Genomic DNA, 23,581 nt, shown 5'->3' with positions numbered 1-23,581 from the left:
ACTCACAAATGCATTTGGAGTTTGCTTTTTACAGTGATAAATAAACAGCTCAAAAAAATAAAGGGAACACTTAAACAACACAATGTAACTCCAAGTCAATCACACTTCTGTGAAATCAAACTGTCCACTTTGGAAGCAACACTGATTGACAACACATTTCACATGCTGTTGTGCAAATGGAATAGACAACAGGTGTAAATTATAGGCAATTAGCAAGACACCCCCAATAAAGGAGTGGTTCTGCAGGTGGTGACCACAGACCACGTCTCAGTTCCTATGCTTCCTGGCAGATGTTTTGGTCACTTTTGAATGCTGGCGGTGCTTTCACTCTAGTGGTATCATGAGACAGAGTCTACAACCCATACAAGTGGCTCAGGTAGTGCAGCTCATCCAGGATGGCACATCAATGCAAGATGTGGCAAGAAGGTTTGCTGTGTCTGTCAGCGTAGTGTCCAGAGCATGGAGGTGCTACCAGGAGACAGGCCAGTACATCAGGAGACGTGGAGGAGGCCGTAGGAGGGCAACAACCCAGCAGCAGGACCGCTACCTCCGCCTTTGTGCAAGGAGGAGCAGGAGGAGCACGGCCAGAGCCCTGCAAAATGACCTCCAGCAGGCCACAAATGTGCATGTGTCTGCTCAAACGGTCAGAAACAGACTCCATGAGGGTGGTATGAGGGCCCGACGTCCACAGTTGGGGGTTGTGCTTACAGCCCAACACCGTGCAGGACGTTTGGCATTTGCCAGACAACACCAAGATTGGCAAATTCGCCACTGGCGCCCTGAGCTCTTCACAGATGAAAGCAGGTTCACACTGAGCACATGTGACAGACGTGACAGTCTGGAGACACCGTGGAGAATGTTCTGCTGCCTGCAACATCCTCCAGCATGACCGGTTTGGCGGTGGGTCAGTCATGGTGTGGGGTGGCATTTCTTTGGGGGGCTGCACAGCCCTCCATGTGCTCGCCAGAGGTAGCTTGACTGCCATTAGGTACCGAGATGAGATCCTCAGACCCCTTGTGAGACCATATGCTGGTGCGGTTGGCCCTCGGTTCCTCCTAATGCAAGACAATGCTAGACCTCATGTGGCTGGAGTGTGTCAGCAGTTCCTGCAAGAGGAAGGCATTGATGCTATGGACTGGCCCGCCCGTTCCCCAGACCTGAATCCAATTGAACACATCTGGGACATCATGTCTCGCTCCATCCACCAACGCCACGTTGCACCACAGACTGTCCAGGAGTTGGCGGATGCTTTAGTCCAGGTCTGGGAGGAGATCCCTCAGGAGACCATCCGCCACCTCATCAGGAGCATGCCCAGGCGTTGTAGGGAGGTCATACAGGCACGTGGAGCCCACACACACTACTGAGCCTCATTTTGACTTGTTTTAAGGACATTACATCAAAGTTGGATCAGCCTGTAGTGTGGTTTTCCACTTTCATTTTGTGTGTGACTCCAAATCCAGACCTCCATGGGTTGATAAATTTGATTTCCATAGATAATTTTTGTGTGATTTTGTTGTCAGCACATTCAACTATGTAAAGAAAAAAGTATTTAATAAGAATATTTCATTCATTCAGATCTAGGATGTGTTATTTTAGTGTTCCCTTTATTTTTTTGAGCAGTGTACATCAAGATGGCTAACTAATATGAAGTTACGTAGATGGTGATATTTCATTCACTTAGCTAGCTATCTATGCAGTATGTGAAGTTGGTTAGATTGCTAGCTAGCCAACTAGCTAGCTCATTTAGCAGCTCATTTGAGTTAGCCTGAACTGTAGCTAGTTAGCTAATAATATATGTTTTTTTTACATTTTCGAAATGTATTTACTTACTTGAATATACTCTCCCAGCCATGTGGACAACTGGAAACAGGGCAGCAAAGTTTGTTTGTCACCAGAGCATTTTAGAGGATATTACGATTGAACTATGTACCCATTTAATAACCAGACCTTCATACAAACTTGCTATGCCGAATTCTTGACGCACAACTGAACATGCAACTCAACTGCCATAACCTCTTAAAGAGGCTGCGAATTTTCATTGTCTTTGCTCCATGTGTCCTGATAATGTTGTGGGAGCATTCACGCCTGAGCACACAGTACCTGGCCAGCTGTGCACAAATGTAGGCAATTGCCCATTTGGGGATGTCTGAGTTCTGATTGTCTTAACTCACAATGTCTACCTCTGTGACTTAAATAATATTTTTCCTTAAAGATTTGTTTAGAGATCTGGTCAACTCCGTCAGATATGTCTAAAATGCTAAATTAATCAGGAATGATCAAGGTTAGCTTTACGGTAAGTACCCCTTCTTCATGTCCTCATTAGATGTAGTGCAACAAGACCACTCATGGTCTGTAAATTTCTCTACTTTTGATAGATTTAAACAAACAATATCGGAATCACCTTGGTCACAACCTTAAACTGTCAACCTGATTTTGGTCCAAATATGTTACATTTAATTAGGTTTTAGAGTCATAAAGCAAAAACTAAATTGCTACTGTGTCTAACACTTGAATAATGAAGAACAATTCTATTTTTGTAAACAATTTTTGTTAACTCTGTCAGACTTTTGTCTAACCTCAACTCCGTCAGAGCGCTATACACTCTTATAGAATGGTTATATTTTTATTGGGGATTTTCACATTCATAATTTTCCATATTTTACAAACATTTGCATTGAACCTTTAGTTTTAGAGGCAAAAATATGTCTGTTTTGAGTATCTGTTGTCAACTCTGTCAGTGGTTTGCCAATTCCGTCAATGATAGCTAACCCCTAAGATATTTTGGGGGGTCTGAAAAGAAATGTAATCACTGTTCTGCAACATATGCTTGAACAATTGGAGTATTTGCTGTGCTATAGCTAAGGGATGATATTTGCTTTATAACTGTTGTTTTATGTTCTAAATCTAGAAAAACATGCCAAAATGCTAAAGAGATTAGCTATAAAACAAAAATAAAAAGTTTGTAGATTTCTATTACATATTTAAGTAATCTAATGTTTGAATTAAACAATCAAGGCCTGTAAACACTTGGTGGACAATAATTGTACAAATGAAATGGCTTTTATGGTGTCTGACAAGGTTTACATCAATCCAGTTAGTTGCATTTAATGAAATTGATCGGACCTTGCGGGACTTCGTGAAACTGCACTACGCCACTGGCACGGAATAACTATTGATACAATGTTGCAAGTTCGCACGCAATAGCTTTGGGTTAGACCCAGTTGATTGATTTGATACATTGTTGCACTTCCCTAGCGATAGCCAAGTGATGACAGATAAAAGGGAGGCATACAGGTGGAGTAGAGAGATGAATGCATTTTCATGCAGATATTTCCTACTTGACAATGGAAGTTAAAGGCCTTCTGCTCTATTGGCATATAGGCCATCTCTTAGTTCCATGAGCTCATTTCCACCAATGGATCACGGTGTATCAATATGTCCATATGGCAGAGGCTGGTGTTCTCACATTAATTTTATGATTAACCAGGTGACAATGATTTTGAGAAACAAAAGCTGTATTGTTGAAATGAAACTGTTCCACGTAAATGCACATATGAAAATCATAACTGGCATGCAGATCGGTAAAAATGTTAGGATAAATTGTAGGCCATGGCTAAGGATTCAGAGTTATCGCCCATGCCTTGCCCCCTCCCACCCACCCACCCCTCCAGAAACCTCTTACTTAAAGCTAAGTATCCGGATCACATTCTGCGCATGTTTGTTTTTTTTACCCACATTCGTTTTTTCTAATGTGCTGCAGCTCACAATCCCCCTACTTTCAAGTTTCACTCTTTATTCACACCATTCTGAACCATGATGTAGCCTACAGTGCATTCGGAAAGTATTCAGACCCCTTAACCTTTTCCATATTTTGTCATGTTACAGCCTTACTTTAAAATTGATTAAATCCATACCCCATAATGACAAAGCAAAAACGTGTTTTTTCTTGCAAATAAAAAAAATGAAAATATCACATTTACATAATTATTCAGACCCTTTACTTAGTACTTTGTTGAAGCACATTAGGCAGTAATTACAGCCTTGAGTCTTTTTGGGCATACAAGCTTGGCACACCTGTATTTGGTGAGTTTCTCCCATTCTTCTCTGCACAGCTGTTTTCAGGTCTCTCCAGAGATGTTTGGACATTCAGAGACATGTCCCCAAGCCACTCCTGCATTGTATTGGCTGTGTGCTTAGGGTCTGTGTCCAGTTGGAAGGTAAACCTTTGCCCCAGTCTCAGGTCCTGAGCGCTCTGGAGCAGGTTGTCATCAAGGATCTCTCTGTACATTGCTCCATTCATCTTTCCCTCAATCCTGACTAGTCTCCGAGTCCCTGCCGCTGAAAAACATTCCCACAGCATGATGCTACCACCACCATGCTTCACTGTAGGGATGGTGTCAGGTTTCCTTCAGATGTGACGCTTGGCATTCAGGCCAAAGAGTTCAGTCTTGGTATCATCAGACCAGAGAATCTTGTTTCTCATGGTCTAAGAGTCTTTATGTGCCTTTTGGCAAACTCCAATCGCTCTGTCACGTGCCTTTTACTAATGAGTTGCTTCTGTCTGGCCACTGATTGGTTGAGTGCTGCAGAGATGGTTGTCCTTCTGGTAGGTTATCCTATTTAGGTTATCCTATTTTTCTACGGATAATTCCTTTTACCTCATGGCTTGGTTTTTACTCTAACATGCACTGTCAATTGTGGGACCTTTCCAAATCATGTCCAAACAATTGAATTTACCACAGGTGGACACCAAGTTGTAAAAACATCTCAAGAATGATCCATGGAAAGAGGATGCACCTGAGCTCAATTTTGAGTCTCATAGCAAGAAATCTGAATACTTACGTAAATAAGGTATTTTGGTTTTTGTATTTTTAGAAATGTTTAAAAAAAAATCTAAACATGTTTTCATTTCCTCATTATGGGGTACTGTGTGTAGATTGATGAGGAAAAAAAATAATTTAATCAATTTTAGAATAAGGCTGTAACGTCACAAAATGTTGAAAAAGGAAAGGGGTCTGAATACTTTCTGAATTCACTGTATTTCCTCAATTACCTCAACTACCTCATACCCCTGCACATTGACTCAGTACCAGAACCCATTGTATATAGTCTCGTTATTATTTTATTGTGTTACTACATCATTTTTTTCCTGTACATTTTTCTTACTTTTTAACTCTGCATTGTTGGGAAAGGGCTTCTAAGTAAGCAAGTTGAGGAAGCTCCACTCCTAGGTTTAATATTGAATGGTCAATTATCATGGGCAAGTCATATTGAGAGAGTTGTTGTGAAGATGGCAAGGGGTATGTATGTCCGTTATAGAAATATGTTTTGTGTTTTTTACACAAAAATCAACTGTTCTTATTGTTCAGGCTCTGGTCTTGTCCCATATTGATTACTGTCCAGTAATATGGCAAAAAAAGATCTAGCAAAAATGCAGCTGGCTCAAAACAGTGCAGCATGCCTTACCCTAACCCTAACTGCACATTCAGAACTAACATCAACAAAATGCATGCCAGTCTTTCCTGGTTGATGAGATAATAACTGCTTCTCATTGTTTTTCTGAGAAGTATTGACAAAATAGATTGTCTGCATAATCAAATAACATTCAGCTCAGACACCCATACATGCCCCACAAGACATGCCACCAGGGGTCTCTTCACAGTCCCCAAGTCCAAAATGAATACATGGCCATGCAATTTTATACAGAGCCATGATCGCATGGAACTCCCTTCCATCTCCAAACAGCAAAATAACCTTTTAAAAAAGGTTCTGCAAAAGCTGATGGGGATCCAAATAAAAAAATACACCTGTTGTGGTTTTCTAAAGCTCTAGGCAGAACAAAAGATAGAGCAATACAGTAAGCCTTGGATATTCAGGTTCTGGTGTGTGAGCTTAGCGTGTCTGTCTGTCTGTCTTATTTTGGTACTGTCCATATGTCGTTTTTGGTCACAGGTCCAGGAATGGCTGAAGAATTGCAACATTTACCGAGAACTAACGCTGCAGATAGCAATACTGGGTGATTTGGAAATTCAAGGTCAATCAATCAATAATATCATTATTATTTTAGCAAAAATGTTTATCTTTAATTTACAATCTGTAGAAGCTATGAGAATAGAAAGGTTCAATACTTTTGTGAAGCGTCACAGCACAGTTGAAAAATATTTGGCAAATAGAAATCTAAAATGGATGGTTTTAAGAGATAGATGGGCGTGGTTGAATGGAGCTGAAGGGTGAGACTAATAACAACAAGATAACCAATGTAAAACATACAGGGTCTGTGAAATATATGTATATATAGGTTCAGAAATTTTGTGAAATAACACAAATAGAAATCAAACTGGATGGACATCAGAAATAGAGGAAGGACTAAAAACGGACAAAATATAGCTATTGTAAATTAGATTGTGTCTGTAAAATGTGTATAATACGCATGAGCTGAAGCCTGAGTGTTCTTGTTTGTTAGTTTGCTCCAATTGGGGGAGGGATGGTGGGGTTTGAGGGGAATAATAAAGGTATATTCTGGAAAAAGTGTGTATATGATGGCTTGCGAAAGTATTCACCCCCTTGGCATTTTTTCTATTTTTTTTTGCATTACAACATGTAATTTAAATTTATTTTTATTTGGACATTCTACAAAATAGTCCAAATTGGTGAAAAGGGGCTAGATGTGCCAAGCTTATAGAGACATACCCCAAGAGACTTGCAGCTGTAATTTCTTCAAAAGGTGGCTCTACAAAGTATTGATTTTGGTGAATAGTTAGGCACGCTCAAGTTTTCCGTTTTTTTGTCTTATTTCTTGTTTGTTTCACAATAAAAAATATTTAGCATCTTCAAAGTGGTATGCATGTTGTGTAAATCAAATTATACAACCCCCCCAAAAAAATCAATTTTAATTCGAGGTTGTAAGGCAACAGAATAGGAAAAATGGCCAAGGGGGTGAATACTTTCACAAGCCACAGTATGTATGTATGTATGTATGTATGTATGTATGTATGTATGTATGTACAGTTGAAGTCGGAAGTTTACATACACTTAGGTTGGAGTCATTAAAACTCGTTTTTCAAACACTCCACAAATGTTTTGTTAACAAACTATAGTTTTGGCAAGCTGGTTAGGATATCTACTTTGTGTATGACACAAGTAATTTTTCCAACAATTGTTAACAGACATATTATTTCACTTATAATTCACTGTATCACAATTCCAGTAGGTCAGAAGTTTACATACACTAAGTTGACTGTGCCTTTAAACAGCTTGGAAAATTCCAGAAAATTATGTCATGGCTTTAGGTGCTTCTATTAGGCTAATTGACATCATTTGAGTCAATTGGAGGTCTACCTGTGGATGTATTTCAAGGCCTACCTTCAAACTCAGTGCCTCTTTCAGTGACATCATGGGAAAATCAAAATAAATCAGCCAAAATTGCAGACCTCCACAAGTCTGGTTCATCCTTGGGAGTAATTTCCAAAGATCAAAGATCGTACTTTAGGGAGAAATGTCCTCTGGTCTGATGAAACAAAAATAGAACTGTTTGGCCCTAATGACCATCATTATGTTTGGAGGAAAAAGGGGAGGCTTGCAAGCCAAAGAACACCATCCCAACCGTGAAGCACAGAGGAAGCAGCATCATGTTGTGGGTGTACTTTGCTGCAGGAGGATCGATCGGGTGCACTTTACAAAATACATGGTCTCATGAGGGAGGAAAATTATGTGGATATATTGAAGCAACATCTAGAGACATCAGTCAGAAAGTTAAAGCTTGATCGCAAATGGGTCTTCCAAATGGACAATGACCCCAAGCATACTTCCTAAGTTGTGGCAAAATGGCTTAAGGACAACAAAGTCAAGGTATTGGAGTGGCCATCACAAAGGCCTGACCTCAATCCCATAGAAAATTTGTGGGCAGAACTGAAAAAGAGTGTGCGAGCAAAGAGGCCTACAAACCTGACTCAGTTACACCAGCTCTGTCAGGAGGAATGGGCCAAAATTCACCCAACTTATTGTGGGAAGCTTGTGGAAGGCAAGCCAAAACATTTGACCCAAGTTAAACAATTTAAAGGCAATGCTCCCAAATGCTAATTGAGTGTATGTAAACTACTGACCCGTTGGGAATGTGATTAAAGACAGAAAATCTGAAATAAATCATTCTCTCTACTATTATTCTGGCATTTCACGTTCTTAAAATAAAGTGGTGATCTTAAGACAAGTAATTTTTACTATAACAGACTGGAAGCTTCAAAAGTAGGGTGGTGCTTGGAATCATTGTTCTTCCTCTGTCAAACATGGTTACCTGCAAGGAAACACGTGCTGTCCTCATTGCTTTGTACAAAAATGACTTCACAGGCAAGGATATTGCTGCCAGTAAGATTGCACCTAAATCAACCATTTATAGGATCATCAAGAACTTCAAGGAGAGCGGTTCAATTGTTGTGAAGAAGGCTTCAGGGCGCCCAAGAAAGACCAGCAAGCGCCAGGACCGTCTCCTAAAGTTGATTCAGTTGCGGGATCGGGGCACCACCAGTACAGAGCTTGCTCAGGAATGGCAGAAGGCAGGTGTGAGCACGCACAGTGAGGCGAAGACTTTTGGAGGATGGCCTGGTGTCAAGAAGGGCAGCAAAGAAGTCACTTCTCTCCAGGAAAAACATCAGGAACAGACTGATATTCTGCAAAAGGTACAGGGATTGGACTGCTGAGGACTGGGGTAAAGTCATTTTCTCTGATGAATCCCCTTTCCGATTGTTTGGGGCATCTGGAAAAAAACTTGTCCGGAGAAGACAAGGTGAGCGCTACCATCAGTCCTGTGTCTTGCCAACAGTGAAGCATCCTGAGACCATTCATGTGTGGGGTTGCTTCTCAGCCAAGGGAGTGGGCTCACTCACAATTTTGCCTAAGAACACAGCCATGAATAAAGATTGGTACCAACACATCCTCCGAGAGCAACATCTCCCAACCATCCAGGAACAGTTTGGTGATGAACAATGCCTTTTCCAGCATGATGAAGCACCTTGCCATAAGGCAAAAGTGATAACTAAGTGGCTCGCGGAACAAAACATTGATATTTTGGGTCCATGGCCAGGAAACTCCTCAGACCTTAATCCCATTGAGAACTTGTGGTTAATCCTCAAGAGGCGGGTGGACAAACAAAAACCCACAAATTCTGACAAACTCCAAGCATTGATTATGCAAGAATGGGCTGCCATCAGTCAGGATGTGGCCCAGAAGTTAAATTGACAGCATGCCAGGGTGGATTGCAGAGGTCTTGAAAAAGAAGGCACAACACTACAAAAATTGACTCTTTGCATCAACTTCATGTAATTGTCAATAAAAGCCTTTGACACTTACAAAATGCTTGTAATTATACTTCAGTATTCCATAGTAACATCTAACAAAAATATCTAAAGACACTGAAGCAGCAACCTTTGTGAACATTTATATTTGTGTCATTCTCTCAACTTTTGGCCACAACTGTTTATGGATATATATATTTACCCCAAACATATATGGGGGATTGGAAATAATACAGACAATTACATTGATGGAAGCAACAATCAATCCACAATATTAAAGCTGATCCACCCCTTAACATTACATTTAATAAAAGAAAATAAGAATACAATGAAACATAAACCTGAAGGTTGGATGACTCATTTGAAAACATATTTCTTCCGTCTTCATTCATTAATTCAGAGTCTATCGTGAGACTTGTCTCCTCTGCTGTGGGGATCTGAGTTTCCTGTTTGTCAGAGGTGATAGCCATCCATCTTTAAGGGATGAGTCTCCACCCTGCTCTTCACTCTGCACACCCTAAGAAGTGATAAGTAAGATCTGTCTAGAAAGCCTTATCTGAATCCATGGACTTGGATGTCTGAGCCTGTTTCTTTGGGTTTCTGCAAAAGGTCATTGGCCTAGACGTTGCCCATCGGCTGTAGCTGGTTCATTTCCCCGGGCCTCCCCACTATGTTTCCTGTAGTGGACAGCCTCCTCCTCTCCTGCCTGGCAGTCAGCTCCTTTAGGATGAGATAGTAGCAAACCCCATCCATCAGACAGTTGACGCTGCTCACGCAGGTACTGATGTGGACAAAGTCTCTGAGGGGGTCGATGATGCCCGGCTCCTCCGTGCGGTTATTTGGCCAGGAAGTAGACCAGCGCAGCCACATGATGTGTTCATAGGTGTACTTCTTGAAGGGCAGAGAGAAGATGAGCAGGCTGTCGTTGATGATCAGACTGTTGAGGTACACTGTGGACTCAGTCCATCGACGGATTCCAAAGAGGAGTAGCCACAGAGCAGCCATGTTGAGAGGTAGACCCACCACCACAAATGTGGGGCCATAGATTATCCCCTGGACGAAGCACACTGCACTGTCACACAGTAGCATTTTGCTGCAAACAGATTGCGACATACAATAGGCATCTGGGAAAATGTCATATCACTTTTCACTTATACAAGGTTAATTAAACGTATACAAAATAAATCAATCAGGATGGTGATTGAGCAAGAGTAAAGAGATGGAGATTTAAGCCTCACCGAGATTTAACTGTTGGCTACATGTTGTGTCAACTTGATGGGAAATCCAGTATTAAGTAGTCTCTCTTTCTAGTTAATTGGTTGTTATTGTAAAATGCTACGTTTACCATGTCATTTCTTAATAAATACCTGGGACTGTAAAATAAGGTGGAAGAGCTGTGGCAAAATGATCCGCTCACTTATCATATTGTCTTTTTTTCGTCAAATTTAGGATGCGAAGGCCGAAGCGAGATATACCCTATGTGTTACAGCTTTAACTGACTTTTCATATGAATTCAAGAGAATTAAGCACCGTTGATGCTGCAATCCATATAAGTTGACCTTAGAACTGTAAAGCGATGTTAGAAATCATGAGTCAGAGGCCAAAGGGCAGAGAAGTTGGTCTCTGATTGTGAGATAGTGAAACAGTAACACTTTATTGATGCGGCTAAAAGCACAGTAGCCTGTAAAACATTAAGGATAACTTCCTAATATTGAGTTGCCCCCTCCACTTAAGCCCTCAGAACAGCTTCAATTCATCAGGTCATGGATGCTACAAGGTGTCAAAAGCGTTCCACAGGGATGCTGGCCCATGTTGACTCCAATGCTTCCCACAGTTGTGTCAAGTTGGTTGGATGTCCTCTGGGTGGTGGACCATTCTTGATACACACGGGGAAACTGTTGAGTGTGACAAACCCAGCAGCGTTGCAGTTCTTGACACAAACCGGTGCGCCTGGCACCTACTACCATACTCCATATAAAGGCACTTAAATATTGTGTCTTGCCCGTTCACCCTCTGAATGGCACACATACACAATCCACGTCTCAAGGCTTAAAGATCCTTCTTAAACCTGTCTCCTCCCCTTTCATCTACACTGATTAAAGTGGATTTAACAAGTGGCATCAATAAGGGATCCAAGCTTTCACCTGGATTTACCTGGTCAGTCTGTCATGGAAAGAGCAGGTGTCCTTAATGTTTTGTACACTCAGTGCATATTGTTAGTTATACCCACAGAAATGGATCTGATGCGATTTAGAGGTGAGAGAAAGATGTAAAAGCTCTATAGCAAGGGCATGTAGTGTCAAACGGAGTGGTGAGACTGTTGTCCTCCGCAGCTCAGTTGGTCGAGCACTGGGCTTGAAATACCAGGATAGTGTGTTTGATTCCTGGGACCACCCGTATGTAACATGTATGCACGCATGAGTGTAAGTCGCTTTGGATAGAATAGTCTGCTAACTGGCATATATTGAAGACTCGGGGCTGTGAATGTTACTGTGTCGTGTAAATGTCAAATACGTAAGCTGCACCTCCGCGGTTTTCTAAACTCCTAGGTGGGACAAAGAAAACATTGCGCAATACAGTAAGCCATGAGTATTTGGTTCTCTCTGTGTGCATGTGTGTCCAAGTCGTAATGAGATTTCCCCTGCAACAGGACTGTGGCTGAGCACTGTGCATAATACACAGACAACATCTTGCTACACGGACCATATCACAGCCTGTGATAAGGTCCGTATACAGGAGCAGGGTGTTTTCTGTGTAAAAACCACAGGCTTCTCTGTGCTTCACAGCTGTGGATCCAGGACACCTGTAGAGCTCCAGTTCAGCCCTGTGGTTACATTGACCTACATACACTTAACAGTGAGAAAGAGAAAAGTACAGGGTGAGAGAGGGACATGCAAAGAGAGAAAGGCTTATGACAGGTGTCCTTTAACTAATCAAATAAAGATTGCCAGTGCCAATGGTTACCATGATGCCTGACCTAAGTAGGGCCTGTGTCATGTTAAGCCTACAGACAGAAGCTAAAACAAGAAGCCCCCGAGCTGAGGTCTGTTCAACGCTGGTCCGACCAATCTGATTCCACGCTCCAAGACTGCTTCCATCACGTGGACTGGGATATGTTTCGTATTGCGTCAAACAACAACATTGACGAATACGCTGATTCGGTGAGCGAGTTCATTAGAACATGCTTGAAGATGTCGTTCCCATAGCAACGATTAAAACATTCCCAAACCATAAACCGTGGATTGATGGCAGCATTCACGTGAAACTGAAAGAGTGAACCACTGCTTTTAATCAGGGCAAGGTGACCGGAAACATGACCAAATACAAACAGTGTAGCTATTCCCTCCGCAAGGCAATCAAACAAGCTAAGCGTCAGTATAGAGACAAAGTAGAATCTCGCAATTCAACGGCTCAGACACAAGAGGTATGTGGCAGGGTCTACAGTCAATCACGGATTACAAAAAGAAAACCAGCCCAGTCACGGACCAGGATGTCTTTCTCCCAGGCAGACTAAATAACTTTTTTGCCCGCTTTGAGGACAATACAGTGCCACTGACACGGCAACCAAAACATGCGGACTCTCCTTCACTGCAGCCAAGGTGAGTAAAACATTTAAACGTGTTAACCCTCGCAAGGCTGCAGGCCCAGACGGCATCCCCAGCCACACCCTCAGAGCATGCGCAGACCAGCTGGCTGGTGTGTTTACAGACATATTCAATCAATCCTTATCCCAGTCTGCTGTTCCCACATGCTTCAAGAGGGCCACCAGTGTTCCTGTTCCCAAGAAAGCTAAGGTAACTGAGCTAAACGACTACCGCCCCGTAGCACTCACTTCCGTCATCATGAAATGCTTTGAGAGACTAGTCAAGGACCATATCACCTCCACCCTACCTGACACCCTAGACCCACTCCAATTTGCTTACTGCCCAAATAGGTCCACAGACGATGCAATCTCAACCACACTGCACACTGCCCTAACCCATCTGGACAAGAGGAATACCTATGTGAGAATGCTGTTCATCGACTACAGCTCGGCATTCAACACCATAGTACCCTCCAAGCTCGTCATCAAGCTCGAGACCCTGGGTCTCGACCCCGCCCTGTGCAACTGGGTACTGGACTTCCTGACGGGCTGCCCCCAGGTGGTGAGGGTAGGCAACAACATCTCCTCCCCGCTGATCCTCAACACTGGGGCCCCACAAGGGTGCATTCTGAGCCCTCTCCTGTACTCCCACGACTGCGTGGCCACGCACGCCTCCAACTCAATCATCAAGTTTGCAGACGACACAACAGTGGTAGGTTTGATTACCAACAACGACGAGACGGCCTACAGGGAGGAGGTGAGGGCCCTCGGAGTGTGGTGTCAGGAAAATAACCTCACACTCAACGTCAAACAAAACTAAGAGGATGATTGTGGACTTCAGGAAACAGCAGAGGGAACACCCCCCTATCCACATCGATGGGACAGTAGTGGAGAGGGTAGTTTTAAGTTCCTCGGCGTACACATCACAGACAAACTGAATTGGTCCACCCACACAGACAGCATCGTGAAGAAGGTGCAGCAGCGCCTCTTCAACCTCAGGAGGCTGAAGAAATTCGGCTTGTCACCAAAAGCACTCACAAACTTCTACAGATGCACAATCGCATCCTGTCGGGCTGTATCACCGCCTGGTACGGCAACTGCTCCGCCCACAACCGTAAGGCTCTCCAGAGGGTAGTGAGGTCTGCACAACGCATCACCGGGGGCAAACTACCTGCCCTCCAGGACACCTACACCACCCGATGTCACAGGAAGGCCATAAAGATCATCAAGGACAACAACCACCCGAGCCACTGCCTGTTCACCCCGCTATCATCCAGAAGGCGAGGTCAGTACAGGTGCATCAAAGCTGGGACCGAGAGACTGAAAAACAGCTTCTATCTCAAGGCCATCAGACTGTTAAACAGCCACCACTAACATTGAGTGGCTGCTGCCAACACACTGACTCAACTCCAGCCACTTTAATAATGGGAATTGATGGAAATTGATGTAAAATATATAACTAGCCACTTTAAACAATTCTACTTAATATAATGTTTACATACCCTACATTATTCATCTCATATGTATACGTATATACTGTACTCTATATCATCTACTGCATCTTTATGTAATACATGTATCACTAGCCACTTTAAACTATGCCACTTTGTTTACATACCCTACATTACTCATCTAATATGTATATACTTTACTCGATACCATCTACTGCATCTTGCCTATGCCGCTCTGTACCATCACTCATTCATATATCTTTATGTACATATTCTTTATCCCTTTACACTTGTGTGTATAAGGTTGTAGTTTTGGAATTGTTAGTTAGATTACTCGTTGGTTATTACTGCATTGTCGGAACTAGAAACACAAGCATTTCGCTACACTCGCATTAACATCTGCTAACCATGTGTATGTGACAAATACATTTGATTTGATTTTGTTCGATTTTTTAGGCACAATACAGGAGAAACAGTGAAATGGAGATAGTATCTGAACTTGTCCAACCTGAATTAAAATGTTTCCTCTTCCTTTTTAAAGCTTTGCTACGTTATGCTGTATTGAACACAACCCAGAGGAGACAGATTTTGTCAACTCTTCATTGCCATGTCAAATGTTTCATTTTCCTTTTTAAACATTTTGTTGCGTTATGCCCTGCTGAACGCAACCCAGATGAGACAGCTTTTTGTCAACTCTTCCTTTCCATGCAAAATTTTTGTATTTCAGTTGACTACATTTAAAGTAAAGGGTACTTGATTCCACCCAGGCTCCTCTTTCTGGGAAGAATTGAGCCCTAAACATGTGCCTTCTCTTTATTCTTCCTTTCGCAGTGTATTCGTCTTTCCTCTAAACTTTCTATACCATCCCACCCACCCACACACATACACACACACACTCAATCACCTTGAGGCTATTTAAAAAAGAAGTGTGTCAGTGCCTCTATTTAAGCTTGTGGATTTTGATTATAACTTTGTTTATGTTTATGTCTATAGGGGAGAAGGGATACTTGGATACATCAAAAAGACAGTGTGACCTTCCATGAGACTTTGGGGTAGATCGGGGGTTGTAGAAAATGTTGTTTTTAGACATTAGATCTACTTGCCTGACACATTTATCTCTATTATTCTGATGTGTGTGTGTGTGTGTGTGTGTGTGTGTGTGTGTGTGCATGCAGTGTTGGTGTGCAAGCTTGTGTGTGTGCCTGTATGTGTACAGTGTGTAAGGCATGCCTGTGTGCGTGTGTGTGTGTGCGTGTGTATGTCTGTCAATGGCACAAAGGTTTGTAACATAACAGGGAGGTTCCCTAATTCCTCTCCCTTTCTTCCCTATTAATCGCAGCGGGACGAGGCACTAAGTGAAGGAAGTGTGTGGGAGCAGATATGGATAGTAAAGACTTTTCCTCCTACTTCTCCTACGCCGCCTGTAACTTATCTCTTGCACAGACAAGAGTGAGAGAGAGTTGTCTCTCTCCACCCACACACACACACACACACACACACACACACACACACACACAATCACTGTCCCTCGAGTCCTAATGAGGTAAAAGCACGTGTGTTGTTGTACCTAACCCTCTTTGTCCACACTAAAATGAGCCCTGCCCATCAGGGCCCATAATTTTTTTTTAGGACTTAGGACGTTAATTAGTTCTGTATGACCATTGTTTGAATGACATAATTAGAGACTATGGTCATGCTGTATATCAGAGACTAACGTTTGGAGAGACAGAATAGTGTTACAGTGTGTGTGTGCGGTGAGTTGCCGGGTGCATTTCCGGCAGTATGCAGGTGTGTCAATATGTCGCCCCTGTTCCCAATCAACCACACACACACACCACACACTTGCTCTGATGAAGTCACATCTACTACTACGGTGACAGTCAAGCTTTCAGTAGAACCACTGTAAGGGGAATTTCACAAGAGGAGGCCTCAAAACCAAAGGCTCTTGAACGTGCACATGTAATGATGATCGGCATTGACCTACTCAAAGTGTTTTGTGTGTGTGTGTGTGTGTGTGTGTGTGTGTGTGTGTGTGTGTGTGTGTGTGTGTGTGTGTGAATAGTAAACAAACAAAAATTTGACCAACTGGGGACATTTTGTTGGCCCCCGCAAAGTCAAATGCTACTTCTAGGGGGTTTAGGGTCAAGGTTAGAATTCGTGTTAGGGTTAGAATTAGGTTTAGGGTTAGGAGCTAAGGTTAGTTTTAAGGTTATGGTTAGGAGCTAGGGTTCTGTTTAGGGCTAGGTTTAAGGTTAGGTTTTTGGGTTAAGGTTAGGGTTAGGGTTAGGGTGTACAGTGTGTTAGGTTTAGGGTTAGGTTTAGGGTTAGGGGTTAGGGAAAATAGGATTTTGAATGGGACCAAATTGTGTGTCCCCACAAGGTTAGCTGTACAAAACTGTGTGTGTGTGTTTGTTTAACTATCCGTGCGGGTACACAAAGTCCTCACGAGGATAGTATAAGGAGGAGAATTTGAACAAGTGGAGACATTTTGTTAATATGGTTAGATTTAGGGTTTGGAGTTAGGGTTAGGTAATTTTGTGCATGCATAATAATGATTTGTGTCTAAAAATCCTTTGTAGCTGCTCAAAAGTTATTTCCTGCTGCTTTCTTGGTAATATTGTCTTAGTGTGTTTTAGAGTTAGTGTGGTTTGTTTTTTTCTGAAGGGTCTAAGAGTTACACTGTCAACCACAGACATCCAGGTGCTGTCTACTGCTCTTATCTCCAAGAGAGGAAGAGACAAGGCAAAACACAGACACCGACACACAAAGAAGTAATGGAAAATAGCTAAAAGGAAATAGGCATTATGCCAGGGTAACTGTAAGGGTAACTGTAACAGAACAACTGATGTAATAGGACAGTATATTAGTACATCTAGCTAAAATCGTAACTACTGCTAAATCTGTTGTCCAAGTGAAGACAAAGGGATGAGTATTGCATAACTGCATGCACTTAGCCAAGATTGTCCTAATCTCTAAGTGTTGCGGAAAAGGCGTCAACAGATGTATTCCTCTGACACATGATAGTATTGTTAGAGGTGTGTGTATGTGTGTTCATGTGTGTGTGCATACTGCGTGACTTAGCGAGTGTTATGTGTGCACACAATGTATGGCTTTGAATCAGTATTTCCAGGTACAGTATGAACACATGCTTGTATCCCACCTAACGATGATGACATTATTTTATTTCCAGCCCACCCACACAGGGCACTGTGGTCTGTCGTGTACATGCCTGTGTGCTTCGCGCGTATGCGTACCCTTGAGCGAGTGTTTGTTTTTTATCCACTACTTTTCTCCAGGTAGTTTTAAAAAGGCTTAACACACCAGGGACAAAGATATCCGGCTTTAGTTAACCTGATGACCTAAGTCCAAATACTTCAGCTGATCGAGACATAGGTGGAGCTATTATTTCTGAGGCAGGAAATTCTCATTTGAAGCTCGAATGAAATGACTGAATCAATGAATCAATGAATTAAACTGCTTTTTATATAATTACCTCTCGTCGTATTTACCTCTGTCAAACAATGTTCGTAAACTCCCCATCACGCCCTCTCAATCTTCCTTCCCATCCCTCTCTCTCTATTTTTGTTTTCTCTCTTTCTCTCTCTCTCTATCCTTCAATTCAGGCCGTATCCCAATACCCGCCAAAAAAGCCAAAACTTTAAACCCACTTCCCTATACAGCTGTTCCTTTGCCTCATGTTGCACATTCTTTCATTCTTTAGGGCTCTGGCTGTCAGGGACCCATTACTCGCTTTCCTGCTGTGTGTGTGTGTGTGTGTGTGTGTGTGTGTGTGTGTGTGTGTGTGTGTGTGTGTATTTGTGTGTGTGTGTGTGTGTGTGTGTGTGTGTATTTGTGTGTGTGTGTGTGTGTGTGTGTGTGTGTGTGTGTGTGTGTGTGTGTTTTCGGGCTATGTAACAGTCTGAGAGGGACGTAGACTCTGACAGACAACCCACAGCTGCATGGAGTCAACCCCCAACACATACACACACACCGTGTGTTCCCCAGCTGTTTGTCTCTGGCTAATTACTTCAATGCCGCTCCTTTTGCCCCCTTATCCCTCCCCTGTATCCTATAAGCACCTTCCTGCTCCGTCTATTTTTAGATATATCCAGACAAGATGTGGGAGAGAGATGGGTAGGGAGAGAGGGAAATAAGGAGAAAAAGAGTGGGAGAGACACCCCATTAGGGCCAATCACGACAACCACTGGTCGCAAATTCTCAGTCAATGCCTTCCTTCGGCTTTCCTTCCTCCCTTCCCTCTTCTCACTCCTTCTCCCCCACCCTTAGGCTAATGGCCAATCTTTAAAAAGGGCTTTAGTTTCTGAGATACCCATTTCAAAATGTTTGTCCTTTAGCGGACACTCTTATCCAGAGCAACTTACTGTATATGACCAATTAGGGTTAAGTGCCTTGCTCAAGGGCACATCGGGAGATTTTTCGCCTAGTCGGCTCGGGGATTCAAACCAGCAACCTTTCGATTACTGGCTCAACCCTCTTAACCGCTTGGCTACACTCTTAGAAAAAAAAGGTTCCAAAAGGTTTCTTTGGCCGTCCCCATAGGATAACCCTTTTTGGATTCCTGTAGAACCCTCTGTGGAAAGGGTTCAACATGGAACCCAAAATAGTTCTACTTGGAACCAAAAGGGAAAGGGTTCGACCTGGAACCTAAAAGGGTTCTTCAAAGGGTTCAGCCGAATAACCCTTTTAGGATCTAGAAGTATACCTGCTGCCCCGTTGTTATATCCCTACCTGAGATATGACAAAGCACAGCCATGTTTTTCCGTATCTCTAAGGTTTCCCATATATGAAATTGATGCTTGTATAAAAATGTTTTACAGCCAAAGTAAATTGATAGATAGTGTGACACACACCATTAACTCAAACAGTGCAGAAGAATGCACCTAAGCTCATGTAACCCAAAACTGCAAGCTCTGATATTGAAAAATGTGGAATACAAGTAGTCAGTTGTCTGCCCTACTGTACATAAACAAACAAACATCATTAGGATATCTTAATGCATCTTGGAAATATGTACTTGTATGCCACCTCGGGGACGACTGTGTGATCACGTTCTTTGCAGACAATGTGAGTAAGACAGGTCAACATTCACAAGGCCGCAGGGCCAGACGGATTACCAGGACGTGTACTCCGAGCATGTGCTGACCAACTGGCAAGTGTATTCACTGACATTTTTAACCTCTCCCTGTCTGAGTCTGTAATACCAACATGTAAGCAGACCAACATTCAAGCAGACCACCATAGTCCCTGTGCCCAAGAACACTAAGCTAACCTGCCTAAATGACTACTGACCCATAGCATTCAGGTCTGTAGCCATGAAGTGCTTTGAAAGGCTGGTCATGGCTCACATCAACACCATTACCCCAGAAACTCTAGACCCACTCCAATTTGCATTCCCAACATATCCACAGATGATGCAATCTCTATTGCACTCCACACGCCCTTTCACACCTGGACAAAAATAACACCTATGTGAGAATGCTAGTCATTGACTACAACTCAGCGTTCAACACCATAGAGCCCTCAAAGCTCATCACTATGCTAAAGACCCTGGGACTGAACAACTCCCTCTGCAACTGGATCCTGGACTTCCTGACGGGCAGCCCCCAAGTGGTAAGGGTAGGTAACAACACATCCGCAATGCTGATCCTCAACACGGGGGCCCCTCAGGAATACGTAATCAGTCTCCTCCTGTACTCCCTGTTCACTCATGACTGCATGGCCAGGCCAGGCACGACACCAACACCTTCATTAAGTTCGCTGATGACACAACAGAGGTAGGCCTGATCACCAACAATGATGAGACAGCTTATAGAGAGAAGGTCAGAGACCTGGCAGTGTGGTGCCAGGACAACAACCTCTCCCTCAACGTGATCATGACTAAGGAGATGATTGTGAACTACAGGAAAAGGAGGACCGAGCACACCCCCTTTCTCATCGACGGGGCTGTAGGGGAGCAGGTTAAGAGCTTCAAGTTCCTTGGTGTTCACATGACCAACAAACTAACATGGTCCAAGCACACCAAGACAGTCGTGAAGAGGGCATGACAAAACCTATTCCCCCTCAGGAGACTGAAAAGATTTGGCATGGGTCCTCAGATCCTCAAAAGGTTCTACAGCTGCACAATCGAGAGCATGTCAAAGACTCCAGCCACCCTAGTCATAGACTGTTTTCTCTGCTACCGCACGGCAAGTGGTACCGGAGCTCCAAGTCTAAGTCCGGGAGCCATTTGAACAGCTTCTACCCCCCAAGCCATAAGACTGCTGAACATCTAGTCATTTGGTTACCCCCCCCTATCTTTTGCGCTGCTGCTACTCTCTGTTATTATCTATGCATAAGTCACTTTAATAACTCTACCTACATGTATATATTACCTCAATTGCCTCGACTGGCCGGTGCCCCCGCACATTGGCTCTGTACCGGTACCCCCCTGTATATAGTCTTGCTATTGTTATTTTACTGCTGCTCTTTAATTATTTGTTACTTTATTTCTTATTTTTTAGGTATTTTTCTTAAAACTACATTGTTGGTTAAGGGCTTTGCAAGTAAACACTTTCACTGTAAGGTCTACACCTTTGGTGCATATAACAAATACAATTGGATTTGATTTTGATACAATCGGAAGTATCCACTATGAATATTTATGATGAATGCAAATTTCACTGTTTGGTAGCTGTTCAATAGGCAACTTCCAAGTAAAATTTGCTCTCATTCAGTGCTGTATGGTCCTGCCTGACAAAAATGCATACAGTTACACATGTTTAAAAAAAATGTTGTGGCTATTGTACATCAGCTCTTAAGTAAGTAGGCTTCAGAGTGGCACAACGGTCTAAGGCATTGCATCTCAGTGTTAGAGGCGTCACTACAGACCCTGGTTCAATTCCAGGCAGTATCACAACCAGCAGTGATTGGGAGTCCCATTGGGTGGTGCACAATTGGCCCAGTGTCGTCCGTGTTAGGGTTTGGCCGTCATTGTATATAATAATGTGTTCTTAACTGACTTGCCTAGGTAAATACAGAAGTGGTCTCAGACACTAAAAACTGTGATTTTTCTTCCAGTCAAAGGTTACACTGTGGATTTGATATGTTTAGCACCTACTCTTGCAATTAGGGGCCCCGCTAGATTTAAATCCAAATCCAATATTGCGTCCAAAATCAAATATGGCTGCCACATTAAGATTAAATAGTGGTGTAGTCACATGTATATGTACAGTACCAGTCAAATATTCGGACACATCGACTCATTCAAGGGTTTTTCTTCATTTGTACTGTTTTCTACATTGTAGAAAAGTAGTTGACATCAAAACTATTAAATAACACATATGGAATCATGTAGTAACCAAAAATATGTTAAACAAATCAACATTTTAGATTTTAGATCCTTCAAAGTAGCCACCCTTTGCATTAATGACTGATTTGCACACTCCTGGCATTCTCTCAACCAGCTTCATGAGGAATGATTTTCCAACAGTTTTGAAGGAGTTCCCACATATTCTGAGCACTTGTTGAAGGCTTTTCCTTCACTCTGCAGTCCAACTCATCCCAAACCATCTCGATTGGGTTGAGGTCGGGTAATTGCTGAGGCCAGGTCATCTGATGCAGCACTTCATCCCGCTCCTTCTTGGTCAAATAGCCCTTACACAGCCAGGAGGTGTGTTGGGTCATTGTCCTGTTGAAAAACAAATGAAGGAGACAAATACTTCACGGTGGGAACCACACATACGGAGATCCTCTGTTCACCTACTCTGCATCTCACAAAGACACGGCGGTTGGAACCAAAAATATGGACTCATCAGACCGAAGGACAGATTTCCACGAGCCTAATGTCCATTGCTCGTGTTTCTTGGCTCTTCAGTTTTGTTGGAAAGGTAAGAGTTAACACTGAAGAGAAAAACATATCCAAACAGGATTTTTCTTTGCTGGTCTCTGGGGAGATAAACCTAGCTAGCCAAGTCAGCCATTGGCTAGGCCATCAGAAGCTAGATAAAGCCATCTGCCATTCAACTGTATTAAGGCAAAATTTTGGAGTAACAGTGGAATCTACCAATCACATTTTGAATTAATGGATGGGACCATTTTTACAAAAATGTATGGGAACTTCTGCCTTCTCGAAGGCCAACAGGTCACTGCACAATAACAAGCAGTAGTTTTCCCACGGTCTAGGTGGCTAGCTAGTTTTTGTTGTTGGCTAGTTTTCAGCGGCTGCAGCAGGTGTTATCAAAGAGGATGTTATTGCTAATTTGTTAGCTTCTCCCTTATCAAGTATAACTTTCAACAAGATGACACGTTTCAAATGATTATCATCTGGTGAGTGGAACTGTGTTTTTTATCATTGAAAAAAACATTGTTGCCTTTAAAGTGTAACTTTTTTTGTTACGGCTCGAAGTCCGTAACAAAAAGGGAGACAACGTGGAGGTAAGGAATAACAAAAATATATTTTCTTAACTGAAGTAACCTAATACAATCAACAATGGTGTGTGTAGTCAGTAATCAGCAGTGTAAGTGAGTGGATGCGTGCATAGATGTGATAATGAGTGGTGTTGAAAGGTGCCAAAGCAAACAAACAAAGCGGCCACAAAAATGCCACAACCAAAATCTATCATTGTGTCTGCATGGAGAGAGTCTCCTCGATGAATGGGGAAGAGGTGTATTTATCCCGGGACACACCCAGGCCCAGGTGTGTCCCATGTCGCTGGCGACCCTCCCAGCTCTGCTCACCGACATCCTGTTAAGGAAAACAAGAGCAAAGAGAAAGAATTCAGCAGACAGAGTGGGAGGATCGTCACAATTTTAGCAACATTTTCTGACAAGCAACGATGTAGATAAAGTCCTTTCCACGTTTTCATAAATTCTTAGAATGCTTTGGAATTTAGTATACTTAAGGCCTTTGTGAAAATTCTATAACAATATACAGTAGAGTGGGAAAGCAGCCATGTGTTTGGACAATTAATAGTCACTGCAGTAAATAAAACAGAAGAAAAAAAACATCTGTCTTGTTCAGGACCGGACTCTACACAGCCCGGTGCGCTATAGCCAATCAGAGCCATCATAAGCCTGTATACAAAGAAGCCATTTGCCACACGAGCCTGCTATCATTTTCTTTGAATCGTACTGTGTATTTACAGGCAGTTGCAACAGTGTGACTTTAGATCATTAGAACGCATTTGCCAAAAGCCACAAAATACACCTGAATAGATTTCTAAAAATATGTAATTACATTTGGGAACTTTACAGTTCCATTG

This window comes from Oncorhynchus mykiss, chromosome 17, assembly GCF_013265735.2.
Source record: "Oncorhynchus mykiss isolate Arlee chromosome 17, USDA_OmykA_1.1, whole genome shotgun sequence".
Lineage (NCBI taxonomy): Eukaryota > Metazoa > Chordata > Actinopteri > Salmoniformes > Salmonidae > Oncorhynchus > Oncorhynchus mykiss.
This window is presented reverse-complemented; position numbering follows the sequence as displayed.